The 25,242-nt window shown below is 43.0% G+C and overlaps 1 protein-coding gene across 2 annotated transcripts in view; it reads right to left on the bottom strand.

Moving 5' to 3' along the window:
* The window catches only part of CNTN6 (contactin 6), a 125,791-nt gene extending 102,448 nt beyond the window's left edge, over positions 1-23,343 (bottom strand). For both annotated transcript variants that reach the window (XM_014251500.2, XM_088061720.1), the window contains exon 1: positions 23,017-23,343. The gene's annotated coding sequence lies outside the window, so the exon portion shown is untranslated. The remainder of the gene's footprint in view (positions 1-23,016) is intronic.
* Between the last annotated feature and the right edge of the window lie 1,899 nt (positions 23,344-25,242).

Genomic DNA, 25,242 nt, shown 5'->3' with positions numbered 1-25,242 from the left:
AATTACTTAGATGTCATCTAATTCCTCCTGTATTAATTTTGTGACTTTACCTGTCCCAGTTTTCGCTTTTTTTTTTCCCCTGGAGGAGGGAGAAGATTCCCCAAGGAATCCCCAGGAACCCAGCAGCACCACAGGGTGAGGAGGCTCCAGTTGTCCATTTGCTGACAAATCCTCCTGGTGGATGCCTGGTGGCTGTTAGCAGATAACCACCAGCCTTTGTCTGCAATTTATCCCCTTTTGCTGGAGTTATTGGAGTTATTGCCGTGGATTTTGCACATTCCTTGGAGCTTCTGTTTGGATTCACCTCCTCTGCTGGGGATTTTGTTTCCTTGGACTTGGAGTACTTCCCAGTGCTGGTCCCACCCAACTCCTTTTCCTCGAGATCTCTCAAATATATCCAGTTTCTGGTCCTCCCACATTGGGTGTGTGAGTTATTTAGTGCAGAAATCCCTTCTAAAGGTGCAAGAGTTGCCAAAGAAAATTGGGAATGGACTTAGACCATCCAGAGTTACATTCTTCCTGATATTCCAAACAAAAAGTAACCAATAAAAGCCAAATAACTGCCCAGATTCTGCCTTTTCCAAGAGGACAGATAGCTTTTGGGGTTTTTTTGCAAGGAAATATCCTTTTGAATGCCTCCCTGCTTTCTATTCTCCTCTTGTTGGGTTATGGACAAGTCTTTTGGAACCCTGAAACAAGAACCTGCAGCTGCCAATATCCAGAATATACAACCCAAACTCTTTGTATTCATCCAAGGTATTGATCAATCCTCAGAACTGTAATTCTTCTGCTCCCAGGACTGCAAATTATGGGGCATTACTGTAAATATACACACAAACACACACATATTTCCCTTAAGTTACCCAACTGTTTTACTCCCTTCCCTTTGACAAACACAAGGACCGAACTGGCGAGCAGGCACTTAATAATTTTTACAACATCTTTCCAACAGCAGCTTCCATGGGATTATTTACTGTCAAACTAAATCAAGAATAAATGAAAAAACTGAAATATTTATAGCATAGGAAAAATCTGGTTCAGACCAGAAATCCCAGACTGGCGTTAAATCAAGAAATGTAACAAGATAAATTCTGCCATCATACCCTTTGTTTTCTGGATGTGCTGCTATCACTTATTCTAATTGTTATGCCACAGTTTGAGCAGAGAGATGGATGGAAAACAAAATATGTTAAATATGATCATGGGGGAAACATTACATTTCCCCCTAAAAATCCTGATTGTGTGTCCATTTGTCAGCAGGATGTAATTTATACAAATATGTTTGTTACTGAAGGAGGCAACATCATTTTTTTGTTGTTTTCCCATTAGAGAAAACAAGTCCATAGGAAAGAACTCAGTCCTCAGACATTTTATATCTGTCATTTTCACTTCTTATCTGTGGGGGAAGGAGAAATATCTGCTCCTGAGAGATCCAAAAGTGTGGGACACACAGGGATATACAGGAGGTGAATAAGTGGAAAAAGGTGGATAAAACACCCAGGTCAGCAATGGCTTTGTGTGGATGAGTTGTGCAGCTCCTGCTGCTCCTTGCAGACACTCTGGGTGATATCATTGGGAAGAAAGCACACAAAGCTATTTCTGTCATCAACCATTCCCTCCTGGACATCTGGGATACTGAAAAATTCAGCCTAAAAGTGGGATTTGAGCGTTGACTTGGCACTTAGCACACAGAGGGAAAAGCTTTTTCTTGTGTGGCTGAAGGTTGCAGTTGTACAGCTGTTTTCCTTGCAATTTAGAAGGGAAGAGGCTATGAATTCGTTTATCAATTAAAATAATCTGACATATATTTAACACATTAACAAAAGTGCCCATGCCTTGCTCTTTACTGAGCCCGACCTGGTGCCAACGCTTTCGTTTTCAACACCCTTAATTTCTACAACCACTTATTTTTCGAGTAACAAAACATTCACAAGACCAAATCTGTGACAAAAACCAAAATGCTCTTGTGGTGTTATCTGAATCTTCAGGAATATAGGCCCCATCTTTCACTTCTGCCACAATTTTCTGTTAAGTTTTCTGAAAGCAAAAGTTGGTTCAGGTGGTGATGTGACATTGAACTGGGGTAAAACCTGTCAGGCCCTGGGAATGATGAGATTTTGCTCTCAGCTAAATTCCAGTAAATGGACATTTTTACCCATGGCAAATTGTAGCTGTGCTTGCAGAAAGAGTAGCTTTTTGACCTGGTGGAGGAAGAAACATTTCTTCAAATTCCCAGGGATCTGGGGCCAAATTCCACAGTGGTGCTGGTGGAGGAGTTTCACTCCAGGTTTATTGGGGGTAACCAATTTATTTATTTAATCCAGTTCATTGGTGTAACCAACTATGGAGTGAGATCTGCTGCAGAAGGGAGAAGAAAGGAATGGAAATGTGGAGAGAAAAGCTCGAATCCAGACGCACAGCCTTTTTATTCTGCAGTCTCAGCTTTCTCTCCCGCCAGCTTCCACACATCTCTATTATCTTTTGAATTTGGCCTTCCACACTTTTGTGTTCCTCACGTGCCAGGAAATAATCCTGTCCCAGCCAGGCTTGCATTCCTGGCACACCATTGCTCCTGATCTCTCTATTGTCTCCTGAGCACCTGATTCGAAGGCATCTAATGTGAATTTTCTCATGAATACCAATGATATACAGCTACATTTTTCTTTTCAAACTTTTTATCCCTGAGGCGCTTTCTACACTCAAACTATTTTCCAGATATCCATAACAGAGTGAATAGCAAACACTTGCAACTACCAGAGCAGGAGCAGAAGAGACCAGTTTTCCAGGCTCCAGCAAGATTTATGTATGCTGTTGGAGTACTTACTGCTTATTTAGAATTATTGAACCATATTTTGAGGGAGAAAAGTACCCCGTGCTATTTAACAAAGGTTTCCGATACTGATCACTCCTATTTTTCCTCTTTCACAAAAGGACTTGGATTTTCATTTGGTTTTCACTCCTGACTGCTATTGCTTTTCCTAGGGAAGCAGAAAATACTGTGGCTCATTTGCAATTCAAATTCAGTGCATAAAGCCTTCGGGGAGGGTTTAAATCTTGTGTTTTCAAAACATTTCCCTAAATCCGAGCAAACAGCTCATTGTGTTTCAGGTGACATTGAGATCCTACATGGTGGGACACTACAGAGGCTTTTGTTGTCTTAAACTCCCCAAATCAAGACATTTGAGGAGAAATGGGATTTGGTGTCTGATGAGGCCTCCTCACCTCCCCAGATGGATTCACCAGCATTGACACGGCCCTGGCACAGGGAATTTTTGGATGCCCATCCCTGGAAGTGCCCAAGGCCAGGCTGGATGGGGCCTGGAGCAACCTGGGATAGTGGAAAGTGATCCTGGCATGGCAGGGGTGGCACTGGGTGATTTTAAAAGATCCCTTCCAACCCAAACCATTCCATGATTCTAAGCATCCGCGTAAAGATTCTCACCTCCTCCAACAGTCAAGTCGAAGACACAGTAGGATTTAAAAAAAAAAAAAAAAATTATTTTAAATTATTTTTCAATTATTTTGATTTTTTTTTCCCCTTGTCATTATTTTCACTGCAACAATTTGGGAGCTTAAAGCAGGATGCTGAAAGAGAAACCCTCCTCTGCCATCAGTGCACAGCAGAACGTGTCCACGTGCTCCAGGATCCCACTGGAATTGCTGGAAAGGACTCAGGGAGTGCCTCTCTTTCATCCATCCTTTCATGAGTATCCAAACACCGTTGGGCATTCCCAGCTGTAAATAACCCTGTCTCTACAGGCAAGAGCCAACCAGACAATCTGCTGTATTTAACCCAAATAGAAAGACTGAGAGATAGGAACCCCACTGGGTTGTGCTGTTGACAAATCAGCATTAAAACGTCTTTCAACAGCAAACTGCTTAAATGATAATGAATATAAAATACTTGAATTATCTTATATATATAATATATAAAATATTACATAATAAAACAATAAAATACATAATAAAAATACAAAAATATTTAATATATTTATATTCAACATATAATATATACTATTATATATAATAGTATATAATATATTATATATACTATATTATTATTATATATGTTCTATTAGAGTATATTATATAATATATTGCATATTATATATTACATATTATATATTATCTATTATATATTACATATTACATATTATCTATTACATATTATCTATTATATATTACATATTATATATTACATATTATATATTAGATATTACATATTATATATTACACATTACATATTATATATTACATATTATATATTATGTTAGATATTAGATATTAGATATTAGATATTAGATATTAGATATTAGATATAAGATCGATATAAGTTGTATAATATGAATATATATTGTATATTTAATATATTATATATTTTTATATAGTATATATTTTAATAAATGTTTACTTTTATTAAAAATAATATATAGTAAATTTTAATAATATATAATAGTATTATAAAATTTAAAAATATCATAAAATATATAATAATTTACATGATGTATATTATATATTGTTATATTATAGTCAACCCCTGTGCTGAACCCAGGTGCAGTTATCTCCTACAGCCACATCTGGAGCTGTATTTTTTCACCCCATTTTAAAATGCACACACAGTGCATTGCCAGTGATCAGCCTGAAAGGGCTGCTTGCTCATTCCTCAGCTCAAACACTGCTGCTCTCATTTTAATCCCTAAATAAGTGGGAATGCACCTCCAACACCTGTGTGAAATCTGTCCTGGAGGTGTTGGTGGGATGAAAACATTTCAGTCCTCAGAGATTTGTGGGAGCTACAGAAGAGAATGTTTTCCATGTGAATTAGAATTTAGGAGTTTTCATCCTGAAGATAATTCCTGCCAAGAAGAAGATTCCCTCATAATCATTTAAAATACAATCCAGCAATTACTGAGCAGACATCGAGATGGAAAAGGTCTGATAAAAAGGCTTCCAAAGCTTGGCTGAAGTGTAAGTGTGGATCAATTTTCAATTCAATACATTATGAAATACAGTTTTTGAAGAGATCTGAAAGTGTTAAAAATATCAAACCTGACAATATCACCTGTAAACCAATTATCACATTTCTTTTAACATGTTCACAAAAAACTAAATTAAAGCTGCAGATCTCGATGGCACCCAAACTCTGGGAACGAAGAGCACACATTATTCTTCCCAGGTGAAAAGTTTAATATCTACATCATATCTATCAGTAAAAGCTTAAAAAAAAAAAACCTCCTTCCAAATATTATCCGTGTAATACTGATAAAAAAAAATTGATTCTGTTTCAACTGAAGTCAGCAGCAAAAGTCCCATTTCTTCAGTAAAAAGAAGATCAAAATTAGAATATCATCAAAAGACAGTGAGCAGGTTTCTTCAAAGATATGGAGGTTAATAAAGGGATTGTTGATAAACTTTTACAATGATATCTTGAAGACTTCATCTCTTTCAAGGTCTCATGCAGAAGTTGTTTCCCTATGAGCCTGATATCCCAGCAATGCTTTCATTTGTGCCACCCTAAACTCTCTTATTGGATGTTTGCAGTTTAATCATTTGCTTCTTCACATTCAATATCCCAGATCTTTTTATTAAAATCCATATTAAAGGCATTGTGATATCTTTATGTGGCTCTCCTTTCAAGTAAAACAATATCTTTAGTATTTATTATTTTTGCTGCTGCGTTTCTTACACGTCTGTTCCTCCAGCTGGTGGCTTTCACAACACCTTAAAAAAATAATAAAAGGCAATTTCTTCACCCACTGGACACAGAGGACCCACCAATCCACCAAACCTTTTTCCCAAAGGGAATGTGGAGTTGAGCAAAACACCCCTGGAGTTTTGGAGCTGGATCAACCAGGAGGTTCAAGGCTTGGACAAAAACCTGCACAAGGGGACCAGGGCATCCCCTGCCATTCCTGCCTCAGAAATTTCTGGATCAGGGGTTAAGGTTTGGAAAAAAAAAAAAATTAAAAAAATAAAAATAAAAAAAAATAGTGAAACTGAAGCTAATTTTAGACAAGAACCTGGAAATCTGCCAGATTATTAACAACTGGCTTTCAGCCTGTCAGGAAGTATTAATAGTACCATGAAAGGAAATTATGAACTGTAGATTTCCCCCGAGAGCCATCAGGAAATATTTGGATTTTTTAATAGCCATATACTGCAGTGCAGCAATAAATAAAGTGGCCAGGACTAGTTCTGGGCTGACCTGGGTGGCCACAGATTTAAACCATGATTAGATGGAATTCTAACCCATATAAATAGGAACAAGCAAGGCTGGAATTCCTGGATGACTTTAAGATTAACTGAACCATCCATGACCATTATTTTTGCCCAAGATGAAGCCTGTAATCGTTTTATTTGCATTTGTGCATGCAGGGGTGTCAGGAGGGAAAGTTAATTTCAAGGCTTATTGTTTAACAAGTAAATGATTCAGTGTGAAATGAGGATCCTCCCCCTTCCCTTCCTCCTTGGCGATGCTGTTGCTGATTATTGCTATCATTTAGAATCTCTTGGATAATGAGGAAAAGGAAGATAATAATCAGTTGGTTTCTGGATGAAACTGGACTTAATTCAGCATAATCTATGTATTTTAAGACAGGGGATACGGCCAAGTGGAATAATCAGTGCAGCAAACAGATGGCTTTAGTGTCGAGACAGGTTTCCAGATGATCTGGAGATGGGCAGAGGAATACCAATGATTGACCTCTTCTGCTGCAGCTCAAGAGCTGGGGCAAGGCAGGAGAGGAAGAGGAGGAAATCCTTTAAACAACAGGCAAGGAGAAAAGCTGGAGTTCCTGAAGGATGCCCAGGGAAAATGCAGAAGGGTTTGGGTGAAGAGGGAGGAGCAGAGGGATCCCCAGCAAGGCTGGGCAGGTACAGGGATGCACTGAGGCTGCTCCACACCAGCCAAGCAGGGAGGAGGGAGCACAAGGACTGGAAATTGGGAAGGCTTCCCTGCCCAGAATGAATGGAAGGTCCACTGCTCTCAATTAAAATGATGGAGTTATTGGGGCTTAACAAATATAAATAGCCATGTCCTTCTTTAACAACTTTAATATTAAGCACTGCTTTGATTTTGAGAATCTGATCGTGTTTCAAGCCAGGGAATAACTTACAGACTTATTATTTTGCATTTAAGTTGGCGATTTGAGAAGAAAACTTGGTTATGAGCTGTGTGTTTGAGTGTATTGGAGAAGAACATGTCAATGTGAGCTAATTAGAAGTACAACTTTAGAGATTCATTTTATTACAGGGAATGTTTTGGTGCACTTGAAACAAGACATATCTATTTTTTCCTTTTTACTCATTAAATATGCTTTTATTTTTGCATCTAAATTTCCTCAAAGTCACTTCAAAGTCACTTCAAATGACATAAATCAATTGTATCAAGTTGCTTGAAAATTGTGATGTAATCCTAGGCCTAAAATGAATTGATTTGTGATTATATGTTGTTTATTAATTAATTTATTCTGCAGTTCATGCTCTTTCCTAGAACCCATGTATGAGCTGTTTTTACCAGTGGGTAAAAGAAAGAGATAAACATTAATCCATTTTATGACTTTAATTACTATTAGAGTCCTGCTTTGCACATGGCAGATGATTTGTTAGAAATTGATTTTATTCCTGGATAATTGCCCTGCACTCCAAACAAGTCACACATGCAGGGATTGATGCATTTGCATCTGCTGGATATGCAGCAGACAATTCCTACAAACTCAGAACAGGTTAGAAAAGCAAAATGTTAGCTGGAATAGTAATCAGGATTTAGGAATGTTTTCCCTTCCTGGGTACACTAAAGAACTTGAACTTGCTGTTCTGGAGGTGTTCTGGGTTTTTAGCAGGTGAACAGGGTTGGCTGCTCCAGGGTGAGAGTAGGAAAACTTTAACCTTCATGGAAAAATGCAAATTTGCACCAGCTGGGAACCAGAACCAAATATATTTGGATGAAGAACTCCTTAAATTTATCTGTTTTATGATAAGAATAATAATTTTACTTAGATTCTCCTAATACACAGAGAGATATATTTAGGATGCACTTATTTATGTATGCAGTTACTCAAAATAAATCAATTCTAAAATTCAAAAACGTGAAGGGCCGTGAAAGGCCAGGACTGGATATAAATATTTAGCAAGAGATTTTTCCTGGCAGTGTGCTGTTTTTTTCCCAGAGGCAGAACTTCCTTTTCATTCCTGCTTTGTTTCCATTAAACTGGACACTGAAATCTAACAGGACTTTCACCTGTTGCCTTTTAACATCAGCTCTCCAAGGAGCCTCTTTTATCCCCTTCTATTCAGTGCTTTCATTTCCACTCTCTTTATGCACCAAAATGTGTTGTTGGAATCACAGGGAATAATTGAGAGGAGACAATGCCAAATGATCTATTATAACACAGGAAAGAAAAAGTGAATTAAGCTTGTCTCACCCAAGGCTGTTCTGAGGAGCACTTGGCACATCCTGATGCAAAGAGTTTTTCTGATTAAATGCCCAAATTACAACGGGGTGCTGGGGAATTTTTCCCATCCCTCACCACCAAGGTCCTGAGCACCCAGAAAAGTGCAGGGAAAACACAATTAACCAGAGAAATCTGCAGAGTGAAAAATCCTGAGGGTCTGAATATTGTTATTGTTAACATTCAATGAAAATTCACCTCATCTTTAGCTGGTTCTCCTTCCCTTTTCATCCCCTCGCTCTGTATTTTCCATTCCATGTTTATATCCTGTTTCTGTCTACTTCCCAAGCAGTTCCTGCTTCCTTAATCCATCCCTGGCTGTGTTTTTGTGGTGGCAAAAAAACCTGAAATTTCTCTGGTTTCATTCCTGCATCAAACTGTTGTAAACTCTTACAGTTGTTGGTTCAGCAGAATTGAAGAATATAAAAAATCTGTGTTTTCATAGCATTCCTCATGCTCTTATCATTCCTTTATCCCTTATCAAAAACAACTTTTGCCTTTTGGGGTCTCTACTAAAGCACATGATTTCACTAAACCTCTTACAAAAGTTGTCCTCTGTTTTAAGCCAAAACCATTACATTTAGACCATGAAAAATAAAAAGTTCTGTCCCAAGAAATCCATGAGTGCCTTCATTATCAAGGAATCACTCATTTTCCACAGCAATCAAAACAAAACAAGTCAACATCCCAAACTTCCCCTTCATTTTTAAAGGTGCCCAAGATAAACTGCCTTCAAAACTGGAAGCTGGTGATTTAACACTGCAAATATTCCAGAGAAAAACAAGGATTTGTTCAAGGAAAACATTCAATTTTAGGGGTCCTTGGAATTTAAGATCCCTGCTTCAGCGTCTGTCTAAAGCCAGGTTTGTGGAATGGCTGCTCCATAGCAGAAATTGCTAATTAACATATTTTTGGGTGAATTCTTTGCTATAGGATCACTCTCATATCAAGTGCAAAGGATTAATTTAGATGATTTGCTGAATTTGGGCTACATATTAAAAGAAAAAAAAATAAATCCTTTGAAACAGTTTGATTGGTAAACCTGAGCAGTGAAACCCCCATGATTACATCTTTCCTTCCCCTCTGGTGAGCATTTCCATGGGACAAGGACCTACAATATTTAACAATGAAGTTTCCTTTTCAAGTCTTTCTTTAAATACCCAGGAAGCTGAAATGTGCCCCATTTCAGGAAGGTTTAGCCCAGTTTCACACCAACACTGACACCAGTTCAGAGCCACCAAACCCCAACCTGGTGCTTCCCCAGGACTACCAAACCCATCCCAACAACTGCAGAAAAAACATTGTAAGAGCCTCATTTTCAGCCTCACATCCCTGCAAAGCTGCTCCATCAACGAGTTTCTACACATTTCCTTGGAACTGCAGTGGTAAAACCTCAAAACAGAGTTTGGTCTCTGATTGACTTAAAAATGCTTCTGTTTTTGAGGAAGAGGCTTTGAGGAGGATCCTGAAGTGAAGGGTCTGCACTTTGTCAAGCTCATCACACCTTCCCTGGAGTTCTGCTCTTAATAATGCAGATTGTTTCCTGGGATACTGCAGAGCTTCCCCAACTTCTTGTCATGCCCATGTCTGATTGTGCACATAAATTCCTCTAATAGCTCCTGCTGGTGTCACTCTGTGTCACTCTGAGCCTTGGCTCGCTTTCTCTCACAGCCCAGGCTCTGTTACAGGTTCAGCAAGAGTTTAGGAGATTGAATGGAGGTGATAAGAAAGAGATGGCCCTGCTTTTCAGTCTTAAAAACATCCATTTACTGGTGCTGATCTAAATAATGGACTATTTCTCTTTTTCCCTTGACACATAAAACAATGTTGTTACCTCATAGTGACACTAATCCATTTTTTTCACCAGTTCTGTGCTAAGAGCAACACAGATTATTTCTATTCCTCTCTTGGTCTGCTCCTCTCACAAAAATCTGTCATCCTTTAAGGGAAAAATAGCAAGTTTGGGGTCTGAAGGGATCCACTGCCTTTAGCTTTTCTTTCTTTAACAGGCAAATCAGTCCTCATCAGAGTGCAAGTTCATCACCATGTACTTCAATCCCTGTTCCCAGGCAAACCCCACAGCCACAAATGTGTTTTGTGGAGGGGAAATCACCCAGGAATTAACAGAGCTGATAAGCAGCATGCCAGGGCTGACCCAGTCCTGGGAAAGGGAAACACATCCCACTGATTTCAGCACAATTTAGATCAGCTTTCCAAAGACTTGGAGCTTCACTTAACTTATGAGACAGCCTCAAATAGGCTTTTACTCTGTGTGTATCTCCGGGTCAGTGCACTCGTACTTCAAGCAGGACCTACTGAGTAAAGCTCCTTTTATGTTTGTGTATCTGGCTCAAAAAAATGAAACATAAAAAAGAAAAGTCGCATCTGCTCCCAAGCTTTGCTCCTTTGCTTTGAAATTGCACCTGGGAAAAAGGATGTTGTGTACAGGCCAAAGGATATTGCAAAGAGAAAATTTGTATTAGAGCAAGAACATCCTAGTCATGAGCACCAGGCATTGCAGTGAATTTCCTCACCAGGGTGGGGATCATTCATGCTGAGAGCTTTTCCAGCCCTCCTGATCCAAATCACCAAAGCCATGCTGATCTCTATTTGAGCAGCCCCCAGGCTGCAGCTCAGATTTCCTTCCCTTCCCTCCTTTACTCACATGCAGCAAGAAATTCCTGCCAGGAAATAAGCAGAGTGTGCAACTACACCATAACATCTCTTCTACACTTATTCTCTGTCCCAAGCTTTATATCCTCATCATTTCCTTGGATTATTTTTTATTATATTATCTGATATTATCAACTGTGACATCCATGTGGCCATTCTGGGAAGCTACAGGCTTGATGGAAATAAAAATTGTCCCTTCAAGAAAACTCCAGGCAGTTTGTTTCTGTTTCCTTTGGTCTCATTAGGCTGCCACCACAAGATAAATGGTTTGGGTTAAGAGTAATTTAGTTTATGGCACAATAGGTATGAAAGGTTATTCCCTCTTATGCCCTCTTCACATAAAATCTCCCTTAAAAAAAGCAAAGTCTTTATGTCTCAATAAACAGAAGCCACAGAGAAATTGTGTAACAAATTACATATTGGATAACCATCTATAAAATTTTATTGGCTTATGAAGTTTGCATTGATTTGAATTTTACCCAAAGCATTACTGCTCCTCCAAAACACTGAAATAAAAGCAAAACAGAAACATCCATTACAGGTTTTTTTAACAGTGTAGCCACGAGAAACTTCTCTGAAGAGTGTAAATTCCTGGGAACAGCCTAGAGATGCCCTTGTCCCATCCCTGTGTGAGATCAGCTCTTCCTTCCACTCTCCCAGGTTGTTCCAAGCCCTCCCCAGCCCTGGTGTAAGTGCAGATTTAGGCAGGAGTTTAACCCAGAGCCCCAGAGTTGCTTGGTGCAGCAGCATCTTCTGAGACCTTCCTGGAGGCACCTCTTGCACCTTTTGTTGTCTGTCCATGGCCAGCTGTCATGGAGTTACTTTACCTTTAAGAAAGTTTAAGTTGCTGGGATCTGCCTGGCGTCTTTTCTCCTGACCAATTATCGGTCATTGCTGAGAATTGACAGCAGTTTAGGCCATTGAAAAGTGAGATCAACTTGTGAACCCTACCTTAAAGTGTAAAACCAGAGCTCTCTTGGCTCTCTTTGTTTCCTGGCTGGGAAGGGCGGCAGAACTCCAGGCTTCCCTCTCCCTGCCCAGGCCGTGCGGCCGGGCGGGGACTGGGCTGGGCCCAGCGTCTCCCGGCCGGGGGATGCGGGCCCTGTGGAGGGGGTTTTCTCCGGGCTCCGGCCGGGCCGGGCCGAGCCGATCTCTGGCTCGGCTGCAGGTTTTTTGCTGTGGCTGGATTCACTGGAGACTGCTGAGTGAAGAAGGAGAGAGGCTCTGGGCCTGCAGCGGGCTGGGCGCGGCGCCTACACTCTTCAGAGCAGCCATGAGGAGCTTTCCATCACAGACGGCTCCAGCTCCTGCACCGGCCGAGGCCACAGAACTACCTACAACAGCCTGGGCAAGATTTTAACTCTTTCATTACCCAGATGAGACTTGCGGATTAATCTTTTTATCCAGACAGAGAAAAGAGAGTGATCAACATGAAAAGAGACTTTATAAACTACTAGTGACAAGAAAGAAAAGAAAAGGTAGAGAATTAAGAAGATGCTTTAATTAAGCTGAAATATCTTTCTGTTAAAACTATGGAAATGGACAATAAGGTCTTGAAAACGCTCCTTTAATTCATGACAGTATATAGGGAGGAAGAGAGTGTTCAAAGTGTAAATTTTGAGTAAAAAGTAGAGTAATTATGGTACAGTGAAGTGCTGGAAGATTTGAAGCCTTGAGAGACAATGAGAAAACTGTTTTCTAGTGAAGCTCACAGAAACAGATGAAGAAGACTTTTTGCCTTTGAATAACTTATCCTTAAAAATCCCATCCCTAGTCTCATGGCCCATACACACCTCAGAGTGATGTAAAAATGGGAGGAGTGGGCTCTAATAACAGCAGCTCTGGGCAGCTAACATTAGAGCAATGGAAAACTATAAGAAAAATAGTTTTTCTTGTGAGAAACTCCATAAATTAACAGGAAGAAACTTCTGTTTCTCTATAAAGACTGGTGAAAAGACTGTAGCAAGAATTGGGACTGTTTTAACCATCAAAGTTCCAAAGGTTTTGTCTCTTTTGTCATGTGAACAAGGGAATAGTGGGTAGACAGGGGATGAAAAGGTTTTTCTGGAAGTTTATTCTGGTGTTCTTATTGTAGTTTGTCAATAAACTTTCTTTCTTTTTCCCTTTTAAGTTTTATGCCTGTTTTGCTCTTGTTCTAATCCATATCTCACAGCAAGAAATAAGTAATTTTCTTAGTTATTGGTTTAAAACCACGACACCAGCCCAAGCAGGCTTTGGTACAGCAGGTGGGGATAACCCAAACTTGCACCGTGACAGGAGGAACAACCCCCTCAAATGGCCCAAAGCTTGAGAGTGGCAGCACCACAAGTGACCTGAGAACCTCCCTGACACCCTCCTGCAATTATACAGAGCAAGGTTAATTTTCAGTCTCTCATGCCAGGACAACAACGAAGACCTAAATAGATTTCAGCTTTATTGCTGATTGTTTTGACACATACTTTAGTGCCCCTTTTTATTTTGCATTTAATGGCTGTACAGCCCATTACAAATGCTTTGTTACCTGTCACACCCTTCAGCCCAGCTCATTTATTCTGAAGCATCCCCAGCCTGGGCTGTAATTCATCAGAGCAGACACTGATTATTGAAGCGGGTGATTGCACAGGCTGTGGCCTGGTGCTCAACCATGGGTAAGGCCTGAGCTGAGATCAGACACAAGGGTGGGACTGCAGGGAAGGTTTGCTGCCCATGGGTCATGATCTGCTGTCCTCCATCCATCCATACATCATCCATCCATCCATCCATCCATCATCCATCCATCCATCCATACATCATCCATCCATCCATCCATCATCCATCCATCCATCCATCCATACATCATCCATCCATCCATCCATCATCCATCCATCCATCCATCCATCTATCCATCCATCATCCATCATCCATCCATCATCCATCCATCATCCATCCATCATCCATCCATCCATCCATACATCATCCATCCATCCATCCATCCATCATCCATCCATCATCCATCCATCCATCCATCTATCCATCCATCATCCATCATCCATCCATCATCCATCCATCATCCATCCATCCATCCATCCATCATCCATCCATCCATCCATCCATCATCCATCCATCCATCATCCATCCATCCATCATCCATCCATCATCCATCCATCCATCATCCATTCATCCATCATCCATCCATCATCCATCCATCATCCATCCATCATCCATCCATCCATCATCCATCCATCCATCCATCATCCATCCATCATCCATCCATCCATCATCCATCCATCATCCATCCATCCATCCATCCATCATCCATCCATCCATCCATCATCCATCCATCATCCATCCATCCATCCATCATCCATCCATCATCCATCCATCCATCATCCATCCATCCATCATCCATCCATCCATCATCCATCCATCATCCATCCATCCATCCATCATCCATCCATCATCCATCCATCATCCATCCATCCATCCATCCATCATCCATCCATCATCCATCCATCCATCCATCATCCATCCATCCATCCATCTATCCATCCATCATCCATCATCCATCCATCATCCATCCATCATCCATCCATCCATCCATCCATCATCCATCCATCCATCATCCATCATCCATCCATCCATCATCCATCCATCCATCCATCCATCCATCCATCATCCATCCATCCCTCCATCCATCCATCCATCCATCATCCATCCATCCATCCATCCATCATCCATCCATCCATCCATCCATCCATCACCAGGGCACAGAGGGTAAAATATTGCTGCCTCAGCCTCCCCCTGCATCAGGTGCACAAGTGATGCTGCTCCAAACTGCCTTGCAGTATCCTGGAATGGTTTCAGTGGGAAGGGACCTTAAATTTCCTCTCATTCCAGCCCTGCCATGGGCAGAGACACCTTCCACAATCCCAGTGTGCTCCAAGCCTTGTCCAGCCTGGCTTTGGACACTTCTGGATAGAATAATGCTAATTAACACCAGGAATAACAGATTTTTGTGCCTCACCTCCTTGCTTTAAGGGTCAGGAGTTCTTATTGCAGGTCCCTGTACGGAATAAGCATGACTGCAGAACTTCTACTTTATAAAGTTCTTCTACTTTCAATATATATATGCATACATTTGTATAAATTCAGTCAAACACAAAACTCGGAATCCACCTATGAATCCAACCCAGGGCCTTTCTCTGGATGAAGCCTTCCTGCGGTTGGCCACAAAAAGGGTCAGAGGGACTTTGTGCAAGGGCAAGGAAAGACAGGACACAGGGAATGGCTTAAGCTGAAGGAGGGCAGGATTGGATGGGATATTGGGAAGGAATTCCTCCCTGTGAGGGTGGGAGGCCCTGGCACAGGTGCCCAGAGCAGTTGGAGCTGCCCCTGGATCCCTGGCAGTGCCCAAGGCCAGGTTGGATGAGGCTTGGAGCAGCCTGGGACCATGGAAGGTGTCCCTGCCATGGCAGGTGTGGCACTGGATGATCCCTAAGGTCCCTCCCACTCTGTGTTCTCAGATTTTATGATCTCACAAACCTTTTCTCACCTGCTTTTTATTCTCTCAGAGTATTGCTTTTGCCTCAGTGGATTCAAGTGAGAGGTTTTATGGCTTACTCATACTTTAGTGAACTCAACAGGGCCCACTGGTTAGTCAGGGCTGGGGTTTATTTTTGGGTATTGCTGCTGCTTCCCTGGCTGCTCAACCCACCCCCTCAGCATCCTCCAACAAAGCAGTTTCCTGCTAATTCCTTTCAGGGCTTAGCTGGATTTGGAATCAATCTTGCTGAGAAAGTCAGCCAGACAAAGAGGTAAAATCGTGACAGGCTTAGTCATTTTTATTTTGCCTGAATCAGTGAGAAAGGTGTTTTTTCCTCAGTTCTTGTACTTCAAATGTAACTTTTATTCTGCTAATTTTTGACAGAAGTTTGATTTTGGGGATGTCTCACCTGTGTCTTCCAAATCAATCCCCTGAATCCCTAACCCAAAGTTTAATATCATCCATTATTCAACACCTTTGGTAAGACTAACTTGAAAATGAGTAATCTTTGAGTAAAGCTGCACAATTAATGCTGAAATACCTCAAGTACAGAATAATTCCAAATAGCATACCCCACAGCTTTCCTCAGAGCATCCCAAAACACTTTTGAAGTCTCTTGTTATCAAGATTTCTCTGAGATTCACTGGTAGATCCTTGCTCACCTTAGTGGCATTTTGCTTTAAAGCAAAAAAATCTTTTCCCTGCAAATTTAACTCCACACCAGCTCTTCTTCCACTGAGCTTTGCCCACTTTGCTCTATCACTTTTATCACTATTTAATTTGCCATATCAATTATTCTGTGGGTTGCCCAGCACCAAGCACAGCCTCACCTCCCTCTCGCTATGGAAGGGCTTTCCCTTCTCCTTGAGGTATTTTTTGGGCTGCCTCTGGACAAATCTTTCACTTTGGCAGCATTTTCATTCTTTGTAGCTTCAACAAGTCCGTGTTTCATCTGGAAACACTGCATTTACTACAGTCTAAAGTGATCATTATTGTTCAGCTGCGTTCACCACTGCTCCCCTTTCCCTCCCCTCTCTTTCCAGCTGCTTTCCCAAGTTATCCAGCATGTCCAGGCTCACTTATCCCTGCTTGCACTAGATCCAGCACAGTTATGCTGCTTCCCCCAAGCTCAGTGTCCTCAGAGGAGTATTTAAGTTAAGAACAGTTTATTCCTGGCTGGAACTGCAGCAATTGTGAGCAGGGTCCTAAGCCAGGATTCTCCCTTGCTTCAGGCAGCTGAGTAAAAGCTGAGGTGATGTCTCAGCTGGAATCAGACCTGGAGAGGGGCAGCAGGGGATGGAGCAGCACTGGCACCATGGCTAGGACAGAGCTGCAGCACTGAGTTGTGTTTGGGCCATGGCAGCAGCATAGAGGGGGGGATAATCCTATTTACAGGCAGGAAAAAATATAGAAAAATAGTCAAATGGTGCATTAAACCTATAGCTCTGTGTTCAGCACACAGGGAACAGAGGGGACCTGAGCAGGAGTGTGCTGAGGACACGGCTTGGACTCAGTTTCAGGGAGCCCCACCTGAGCAAGGGCCATTTCTCAGAATCCCAGGATCACTGAGCTTGGAAAAGCCCTCTGAGATCTTCAAGTCCATCATCCTCACCTTGTCCCCAGCCCAGAGCACTGAGTGCCACCTGCAGGCCCTGCTTGGACACCTCCAGGGATGGGCACTCCACCTCCTCACCCTTCCTCACCACACCTCCAGCCTCCAGCCCAGGACAGGAGTTTTTCCTGGGAATGCTGGCACAGGTGCCAGCCTGACTTCATCCTGCTCAAAATCTACTCAGTACTTAAACATCAACAACAAATATTTAGAGTACACTCAGCTCTACAAGAATTCTCTCCCTAAATAAGGAGCCTGTTTATTTTCATCTAAAGTTTTTCAGGGAATGGCAGAACTCTTTGGATTGGGAAAGACCATAAAAGATAATCTTGTCCCAACCCCGTGCTGTGGGCAGGGACACCTTTCACTGGCCTGGGCTTTTGCAGAGGAATTCATGAATAACTGCTCTTATTTCAATGATGTAGGAAACAAAGATTTTCCTTGTAAGTAGAAGATCCCTCTGACAAGTCTTTCCCCTGTGGCTCTGCCCTCACAGGCAGATGGGAATACAGCTGCCCAGGCATTAGAGTTTTATACCAAATATCGGTATTTATTTGGATTTTGGGATGGGAAGATTGAGCCAGGACTGAAAGCACAAACCTAACTCATGGATTGGGTGGAATAGAGGAGCCAGAGTGTGTTCAGGGAAGAAATTAGACCTGCACCTCCAGTGGTTTTGGAGTAAGACAGGAAAGGAGAGGGTTAAAGATAATATTTATGGCTTTTAGCTTTGTGTGATAGCTCCAGAAAGGGCTGGGTGACCTCTGTGGAGAGGCTGCAGCAATGTGTCACCTCTAATGAGATCAGTGCTGAGGGAAAGGTGGCAGTTTAAGTGACTTTAACAGGGGTAAAACCTCTAACCCGCTGTGCAGCCCAAGTGCTCCCGCTAAAGCAGCAGACAAAACAATTTCTGGGACAGAAATTCCCTCGCTGGGGACTGCAGATCTTCCCTGCTATTATCAGCCAAAGGAAAACAAACCCATCTGGGGCTAAGTGGGTAAATTAAGGGAATTAGCAGAGTCAGTGTGAGGAGAGTCTGGATGCTGCGGTACCAGGGACAAGTGACAGTGCCATGGGTAAAACAGCTCCCAGCTGTTATCCAGTCAGGGTTATCCCACTCTAAAGCATCAGGAATAGCTGGAATGGTGGCTGCTAGCTGGTAAATCAGAGAGGGGAAACTGAGGCACGAGGGCGAATCAGCAGCTCTGCTGGAGGTCACGGTGTGGTTCTGTGGAGAATTTTGGTTTTGTTTTTCTTTCCTTGGCTCAAGGACAAACTCCTTGGAAGCTGCAGCAGCCTGGGAAAGGCAGGGATCCACGGATCCACTGCACACCAGCCCAAAGTCTGGGTTTTCAGCTGAGGAGTGGGATATTGGGTACTCCACGTGACACAGGCTCTCTCATTTAGATGATAAAAATCTACACCTTATCTGGCTTCCTTTACAAATGGAGGGAGTACAATTTCCAGGGAGGTTTGCTCTGGTCCCGCTGGTTTTGTAATTTCATGGTAGGATTATCAGAAACTGCTCCAAGAGATGAAGTTGCAGAAACTTCTGTGCTTTTAATCCCCATTTCTCTCACCAAAGGTACCACTCGTGTTCTGCACACATCAAACTCGGTGAGGGAATGTCTGGGAGAATTGGATTTAAATTGCTGAAGTGCACCAGGGTTTCAGAAACAGTGCCAAGCACTTTGTGATCCAGGCAGGCCCATTCCTGATGTCCTGACCCTACAATGGACCAGGCAGTGGGACATGGTGAAACTTGCAATTCCCAAAGAAAGGTGTGTTTGAAGCAGAAATAATCACTAAATGACTGAAAATTCATTCATTTCAGTGAGAAACTTGGTGCAGAACTTCATCCCAGCCAGGTTCTGCATTCCCAGCGTGAATCACAGGGATGGGAATTAAAGCCAGGTGCTGCTCAAAGGTACACACTTGATATTTACACTGCTTTTTACAGCAGAGGATCCTTGTTTTCCAGCCAGTCTTCCCCCATTTAATAAGAGATAAGTTTAATAAGAGAATTTTAATAAAAGATTCCTTGCAGGCATCACCACAAAGAGGGATTTGGGATCCTCATATTTTGGTTGCAGCTGTGGGAGAGCTGAATTCATTACCAAATATATTTATTTTTTTTTTCCTGAAGAATCTTATTTAAAAAAAAATGGATCTTACTGGTGATGACATCAGGGTATCCTGAAGAGAAGTAAGGATTTATTGTAGGAAAAGTAGACAGAATGTTTTTATTTGTTTGAGCTGTCTCTGTTGGGAGCTGGGATCAGAACCCTGGGAGGGTTTTTGTGTACCTGGCCCACTTGTGTTTGGATATAACCAATAAAAGCAGTTATTGGGAAACCAATTACACTCCCTTCCATATTATTGTGTTGTGTAAAGAACAAGGACAGAACATGGCTTCTCTCATCTTTCTGATGTTTTCCATCTCTTTTAACAAGAGCTTTGCAGCAGATGCTGGCAGGAATTTTAATAAAACAAACTGCCTTTCTGACTGGTCTTTATAGGCTGAAAATACATCCGAGGGTCTAAGTGAGGGAAATTATTCTTCTCTCCAGCTCCTTCCTCCCCATCCCTCTCTCTCAGTGGTTCCTCTGGGCACTGCATGCTCTGGAGTTTTAACTCTTGCAGGAAACCCAAAACACAACGACTCCCAAAATGAATAAAGATATGAGAGTGTAGAACAATGAAATTTCCTGAGTTGGAAGGGACCTTAAAGCCCATCTCATCCCCTGGGTAGGGACACTTCCACTGTCCCAGGTGCTCCAAGCCCTGTCCAGCCTGGCCTTGGGCACTGCCAGGGATCCAGGGATCCCACAGCTGCTCTGGGAATTCCATCCCGGGGCCTCACCACTCTCCCAGGGAACAATTCCTTCCCAAGATCCCATCCATCCCTGCCCTGGGACAGTGGGAAGCCACTCCCTGTGTCCTGTCCCTCTGTCCCCTGCCCCAAGTCCCTCTCTGGCTCTCCTGGAGCTGGTCAGGCACTGGAAGGCTGCCATAACCATGATCAACTCATGATCAATCATTTTTGGGATCTCAAAGGATTTGGGAAGAAGGCCCTGTGCCCTCAAGAACAAAAGCAGCAGGAAGTGCTGACCAGCTGCTCCTCATCCACCAGGAAAAGCCACGGCTGGAGGTTCTGCACCAGGAGCTGCTTGGAGGAGGGGACAGAGCTGAGAGCTGAGGTATGGAAAAATTCCAGCTTTTCCTCACTGCTTCTCCTCCAGCCTCTGAAACCGATGAGTTCAAGTCCCCATGAGGGTATTTTGTGCAAAAATATCTTGCTGGCTCCTTAGCCTGTGCTGACCTGGTGTGTTTAGCACTTTCCTAGCTCCAGGTAGGGTTTCCATACCTCTGCTGCTCTGTCTCACACTTGAGTGTGGGTTTTTTTCCTCTGAAAGATGGAGAACTGTGAAGTGCCCTGATCTGTTTCCATTGGGGTTGTTCTTGTTATCTGTGAGTAGGGCACTTGAAGATGCTTTGCTCTCTTTTAAGGTGTTTTTTTCCTTGCATATTCTGCTCCTCTGGAAAGCCTTTGTGTAAAGAAGTATTTAGATTTGTGGAGCCTGATCGTTTTTTTTTGGATGCAAATGAGGTCACTTAATCACCTGAATTCTGCTGTGCCTGGGGGTTTTTATTGTGTCCCAGGGATGGTTTTTACCACTCAGGGAGTTGTAGCTGTAAAACTGTGCCTGAATCTCTTTGTGTCTCCACTTCTCCTGGAGAGATTCCCTCCCGACCAGAGGAGGCTGCAAACTTGCCCAAGCACGGAGTTATGACCAGCTCTGAGTGCAGCCTTTGGGAAGAAGGAATAAATGACTTTTTAGACCAGGATTTGCTGGTTTTCCTCCTCTGCGAGAGCCTCCCCTGCTCCAGAGACAGGATGAGAGCCTGGGGACAAGCAGGGCACCACTAAGATGGTTTTTGTGTCTCTTTGTCCCTGAGGAAGGTGAGCAGAGGCCAACCTGTGGCAATTTCCTGCAATAAACTCAGTTTTTAACAGAAGGAATATTGTAGTAACGTGCAGCTAACATCGTTTTTGGGGAAATACAAATTTGATGCTATTTCATAGAGCTGATCTCTTCCCACATACTCACAAAATATCTTCTAATGAAAATTCTCAGCTCAAGCACAAATAGTGCTTTGAGCCACCCAGCTTTGTGTTTTAAGGCCCCTTGGGCACACTGGCACCTTGTTCTGTGAGGGAAAGACTTGCTTCAATGGCAAGAAATTAATTTTAGGATATCTTATTATGCACCACAAACCTTTTTAATAGCGGTGATAAAGCTGGAAGCAAAGGAAAAGAGACATGGCTCCTGCTTGATTTAAAGCACTTAAGTTGTTATGGATTATTTATAATTTTATCCTCAGCATGGAAGGTAAAACTTGTAATCCATGGCCAGCAGTACCTCACCAGCATCTGAAACCCACAGCTGCAAACATTGGGGGGTTTTATTTTTCTTTTTTACACAATAAAATGTGATCTATGGTTGTTGCTAACTTCATAGAGGTACTGATTTGGGACTTTTTAGTGTCATAAAACCTGTGAAGCAGAGACTTCTGGAATGTGAAACACTGACACTGTGCCTCTGGAGCACCACAGGCAAAGCTGGCTGATGGAGATGGGTTATTTGTGGGGATGTGGTGCCTGGAATTACAAACACTGCAGGGTTTAGTGGCACACACAGAAAAATTCTCTGAACTTCCAGAACTTCGTGTGGAAGTGACAAGTCTCCTCTCTTTGGGGGAGAAAAAGAAAAGGGGAGGAGGTGGAAAGGCTACTTCACAGGAGTAAATATTTGGATTTTTAACTCACAATATTTATCTGCAAAGGGTTGCAGTGCTGATGAAAGGATAAGTAACTGTTATTTACAGAGTGTTTGCATCTTGCTTGATCATTCAGCTCCATAAGTGCTGCAGGAAATTGTCAGCTTGGAACATCCTGCTCCTGCAAAAGCTGCTGGAGGAGCCCCTTTCCACATGCAACAACTGTCTGAATCCAAGGATTCACCCCAAAAACACCCTGGGAATATCTGATTTAACAGAAAGTTCTAGCACTTGCCTCTGGAAGCACAGACTTCCCAAACTTTTGAAAAAGGATATATCATATCCTTTAAAGCTGTGTCATGCAGTGTAAATAAATAACAATATCCAAACTAACGCTCCTGCAGGTCTTTGGGTGCAGACCCAAAGTTCAGCACAGGCTGTGAACTTGCTTTATATTTTCCTCTGATGATTCAAATGAGCAACAGGGAAAAACTTTCTTTCTAGGACTTGCCTACATTTTCCTGCAGATTTACGTTTATTGCTTTTCCACCTTCAGCTGGCAGAAATGAGGTTAGGCTCTCATTACCCACTTCAGCTTTTAACACGCTGTGGAAAGTCATCTGGAAGTGCCAGAATTAGCAGTGTCATGCTCTGTGGTGCCTGTTTCACTGCAGCACGGAGCTGGGAGAGCCTCAGCAATGTACCTGTGGTGCCCATGGCCAGCACAGTCTGGGCTCTGCTTGCCTCAGCCCTCACTCGCATACAAATTCATCCTACGCGTCCTTTTCTGCCCAGAACGCACACGTTTGGAGCATCAGCCATTTCCAGGCACGCAGAAGAAATAAAGCAGCGAATTTTCCCCCTTCTCTCCCCCTTATGCAAATGGAAATGAGTGAGGAAGGATAAAAACCCAGCCCGGCAAACGCAGCTCCCCAGCACCATCCCCACTGCAGCAGCCAGCACGATTCTGTACTTACAGCTCCGAGCAGGGAGATGTCTCAGGATCTCTACAATTTTCTGCAGGACTGTTTGGAGATCTCAGCAAGGCAGAGTGTTCAGCGAGGCAGAACGGAGCCGTATGGAAGGTCTATGCAGCTGGGAGATAATGGAACTGTTTCCCCAGCTGGGACCACGAGCCTTTTATCCACTGAGCATTGCGTGTCTCTTCCCTGGTATTAAGCGTGAAATGCGCTGCCTTCCCCGCGCTGCTCCGGCTAGGACCCACACAATTAGTGCCTCAATCAGATAAACAGCTCCTACAGTTTGTGCATATCCCTGTCTGGAAATTTGGGATGTATAAAAATTAGCTCTGCCTCGCTCATCCTTCAAGAAAGCTGAGCGAGCGAAAGCGCAGCTGTCAGAGCGGAGCATGAAAGATTAAATGTGCTCTTGCTGTTCCTCTCGTACAAATATGAGCTCCTGTCAGGTAATCACAAACCTCTCTCCTCAAAAACTGGGTCACTGCACGGGTTTAGGTTTAGAACAGGAGTGGGAATAGTTTTGTTTAGTCCTGGTCCCCACCATGGTGTCCTGAGCTCTGTGAGGTTCAGCTCGTGGGGTGGGAGATGCCACCAGCACTGAGTGATCCCTGCGGACACTCAGCTGCCCCTTCCCATGGTACATGTTAAACACATTTTTAAAAAAAGGGAGGGGAGACTTGCTGGTCTAAAGTAGCACAGACTTAAACTCTGAACTTCAAACCTTCTTGGATTTCCATTTTCCCTCTTGGGATTGCTTCAGCAGAGAGAAGGCAGAGTCGGGCAGGGGAGAGTCCTTCTCCTAGTGAGAAAAGTTACTTGAATTCATCACTGAATCCCAGGGTGGTTTGGGTTGGAAGGACCTTAAAACTCATCCAGAGCCACCCCTGCCATGGCAGGGACACCTCCCACTGTCCCAGGCTGCTCCAGCCTGGCCTTGGGCACTTCCAGGGATCCAGGGCCAGCTCCTCTAGGAATTCCATCCCAGGGAGGAATTCCTTCCCAATATCCCATCCATCCCTGCCCTCTGGCACTGGGAGCCATTCCCTGTGTCCTGTCCCTCCATCCCTGTCCCCAGTCCCTCTCCAGCTCTCCTGGAGACCTCTCTGATGAGTTGGGAGCACCTCAGCTGTCCTGGTCTGCTCCTGGGCTGGGAAATGGGGACAGCAGGACGTTCTAACTCCTGGAATGTAACCACAGGTGCCAGCAGCCCCTGCCAGCCCCGTTCCGAGCTCTCCGAGCCTCCTCCTGATTAACATAAACAATTTTGCACTTCCATCCTGTGAGCTTCTCAAATGAGCTTTACCGACAATTAATTAAGCCTTGCAGCACCTTCTAAAGGAGATAGGCATTATAATTAGCAGCTCCATTTTTAATTAGGAATAAAATTTAAAATGGAATTTTAGGTATTTCCTCATTAAAATTTTCTTTTAAATAATTACAGGGCTTTTTCTAAGTGGTATCAAGAGTAAATAGACTAAAAGTTGCTTGCAACAGATTAAGCCAAGCTTCTTGTAGCCAATTTTAATTTTTTATTAAAAATTTAGCCTTTTCTATGTCAAAATAAAAGAATTTCTTTATGCATTTTTATCAAACAAGACTGGGAACATAATTTTTCAGTTGCTGAGGAAATTAATGCTGTTAAAGCTTTTCAGTTTCCAACTGAGAATGTGAAAAAAAAAAGATATTTTAGAAACATCTCTTCAAAAGGGTAATTGTTCATTTCAAGATTTCTGTGGAGCCAGGCTGGGAGAGCTGGGGGTGCTCACCTGGAGAGGAGAAGCTCCAGGAAGAGCTGGGGGTGCTCACCTGGAGAGGAGAAGCTCCAGGAAGAGCTCAGAGCCCCTGCCAGAGCCTGAAGGGGATCCAGGAGAGCTGGAGAGGGACTGGGGACAGGGATGGAGGGACAGGACACAGGGAATGGCTCCCAGTGCCAGAGGGCAGGGATGGATGGGATATTGGGAAGAAATTCCTGGCTGTGAGAGTGGGCAGGGGCTGGGATGGAATTCCCAGAGCAGCTGTGGCTGCCCCTGGATCCCTGGAAGTGCCCAAGGCCAGGCTGGACAGGGCTTGGAACAACCTGGGACAGTGGAAGGTCCCCACCATGGCATGGGAGCACTGGATGGGCTTTAAGGTCCCTCCCAACCCAAACCTTTCCATAGTCTCATTTTTTTTCTCATTCAACAAAGACTGTAAAAGTTCAGAGGCTGAATGTTGAGCTTCTGA

Source organism: Pseudopodoces humilis, chromosome 13 (assembly GCF_049639895.1).
Source record: "Pseudopodoces humilis isolate 2021_Gansu_Grassland_sample_001 chromosome 13, ASM4963989v1, whole genome shotgun sequence".
Lineage (NCBI taxonomy): Eukaryota > Metazoa > Chordata > Aves > Passeriformes > Paridae > Pseudopodoces > Pseudopodoces humilis.
Note: the sequence above shows the minus strand (reverse complement) of the source record. Positions and strands in the feature narration are given on the sequence as shown.